The sequence below is a fragment of the Parasteatoda tepidariorum genome, unplaced genomic scaffold (genome assembly GCF_043381705.1).
Source record: "Parasteatoda tepidariorum isolate YZ-2023 unplaced genomic scaffold, CAS_Ptep_4.0 HiC_scaffold_3059, whole genome shotgun sequence".
NCBI classification, from domain to species: Eukaryota; Metazoa; Arthropoda; class Arachnida; order Araneae; family Theridiidae; genus Parasteatoda; species Parasteatoda tepidariorum.
Window position 1 is genome coordinate 1 of NW_027261634.1, and position 2699 is coordinate 2699.

The 2699-nt window shown below is 33.2% G+C and overlaps 1 protein-coding gene across 1 annotated transcript in view; it reads left to right on the top strand.

Annotated features, from left to right (window-relative positions):
• Window positions 1-230: 230 nt before the first annotated feature.
• LOC122273277 (uncharacterized) overlaps window positions 231-2699 on the top strand; it is a gene marked incomplete at its 5' end in the record, with an annotated part of 5725 nt that continues 3256 nt past the window's right edge. The window contains 1 exon segment of the mRNA XM_043057357.2: window positions 231-350.

Below are 2699 nucleotides of genomic sequence, written 5' to 3' on the forward strand. Positions count from 1 at the left end.
ACTGGAAAACAAACACAATCGCACCCCTTTTGTTAATGGATTACTACAACAACAATAGCTTTGACAAACCAAACTGAATTATAGACTAGTTACTAATATCTTAATTTTTCAATTTCTTTGTGACCAATTTCTGTCGCACAATAAGGCTTTCTTGCATTATATATTTTTTTTCTTCATAACAAAGACTTTTTCATATATATAATATATACCTAATTATATATTTTTTGAAGAATATATCAATTGTGTCGATGGTGACAGTTTCCATTGCTCAGGAGATATTTGTATTCGCAAGTCTGACGTATGTGACGGGAAGAGAGATTGTGAAGACGGAGCTGATGAACTTGGATGTGGTAAGAATACAACTACAGTTTCAGCATCTTCATAATTTCTTTTTCTATTTAAATTTTGTTTAAAAAACCATGCCATAATTTTATTACGAAGAAAAGATCTGAAGTTTCTAAACGAACACGCTTGTTTCAATATTTTGTTATCATTCGTAAGTGGGGAAAATTACGTTAAAAGAACCTTTGTTAGAAGGTCCAAGATTTTGTTTAGAAGGTACATTGTTTGATTAAGAGCATAAACTATTCTACTGTTTGAAATTAGCCTTTATATAGTTGCGAACATTATTTTGCTGATGTTTAAAAATGTTTTGATTCATGGTTTTAAAAAATGTTTATCGGCAAATGCATTCCTCCACTACTTACTATTTAAGTTGCATAGACCTGATATAAAATATTTTCATTTCGACTCTCATTAACGCTCCCCACAATCACTACAATAATTTTAAAATAATAATAACTTTTCCTGTCCTTATAAAGGTTTGCATTATTTTATACCATTAATTCACTTATTTCTAGTCCTCATTAATTTCTTTTGGTTTAATTAATTACCAATTATTGTTGTAATGATTTTTAATTATTGTATTTAATTAATTATTGGTTTAATTAATTGGGGAATTTATTCTTTGTTGCATTTATACAAGTACTTGATCTTACCTTATTCGGGTGTGCAGTTTTTAACCCTTTTGAAGGCCGTGGTAAGTATACTTACCACCACGTTTTACCGCATTTAATTTAGGTTTCCATTTTTCAATCTTGAAGTGAGTTTGAATAAAATTGGTAACCATTTGTCACTTTTAAAAAACGTATAAAAGTTCCTAATAAGTCATGTTAAATCTATTTACCACCAAAAAAATGGCATTTTTATAAACTTTATGAGTTTTTTTTTTATATCAGTTACTGTTCTTAAAACAATTTCAATTCCAAAAATACTTTAATTTACCTTTACTAGAAATAAAGGGCCCGTTAAAGGGTTAAATCTGAAGTCATTTTTTTTAGAAAGTTTCAGGTTTTTTCCAAAAGGATATTTTTAGCTTATTTTCTGTCTGAGTGCACAAGTTTATAAAAAGCGTAAATGCTTATAAGCATACATAAACACTTTTCTGCTTGTTTTTAAATAAACAGATATCGCGCACCCTCTTTCACTATGTAAGCTGACCAAAGTGGTCACCTACTCGTTTACTGACCGCAGCCAGTGCTGCTTGACTTCAGTGTGTCTTTACGATCAGTCCGGATAAGAATAGAGTAATAAGTTGAAAAAAAATAATAAAACAGCAGTGCCTGGAAGTAGCTAGCTAAGCAGGTTCTTTTTTGTATTTTCCCCTGTGCGCAATTAAGGCTTAACCATACATATTATACTATATAAAATGCTCAAATTTAGGTTTGTAGCAAATTTAGTAGTTAAGATTGTTACAACAGTAGGGCTTTGTATACATTTAGGCGGAAAAAAACCTCGCACTTTTCCTCGCTTTCCTTTTTTTCGCATGCTTTCGTATTGGAGTGGAAACTCTTTTATTGTTCTCAGAGAACAGTGATGGCCTTCTAATGAGGTAAACCGGGTTCGAATCTCAGCATCCGCTAGGCTATACGAATTCCGCATCCGTCTCGCACCGACCACAGTGCTGACGTAAAATATCCTCAGTGGTTGGCGGATCATGAGTTAGACTGCCCTTAACGTCAGACTAACTGTGGGAGGTTTTCCTCTCCATGCAACTCAGATGCTGGTTTCCATCAAAAAGTCCTCCACAAACGGAAGTTTCTCCCAATACTTGAACAGAACTTCCATTGCCTTCTGGATTGGGTTCAAAATTACAAGGCTACGGAGTAGTTGTAAACCCAAAAAATTGGGTCGGCTGTTCCACTACGATTGTAATATAATAATATTGTTTTCTGAACCGTGGTGGCTCAAGGGATATATCGTTCGTCTACCAATGAAATAAACTGGGCTTGAATCCCAGCGATGATTGGTCGATGTTAATTCCACACCAGCCTCAAGCTAACCACAGTGCTGACGTAAAATATCCCCATTGGTAGACGATTCATGGGTTCAAGACCCTTTGCCGTAGGTTTTCCTCTCCATGTTACGCAAATGCTGGTTTGTTCTATAAAAACTCGTCCACGAAGCCAAATTAAAAAATAAAAGGAGTTTCTTTGTTTTCGGACTCAAAATAACAAGGCTACGGAGTTGAACATTAGTCGTAAACTCAAATTTATGTCGTTTGTTGTACGGTGGGATATTTACAAAAAAAAAATTCTTCGCTGAAAATTCGGGATAAATAAGTAGTTTAATGGTAAAAACCATAAAAGTTGTAATGTTTTTTTTTTTTTTTTTTTTTTTTTTTTTTTTTTTTTTTTTTA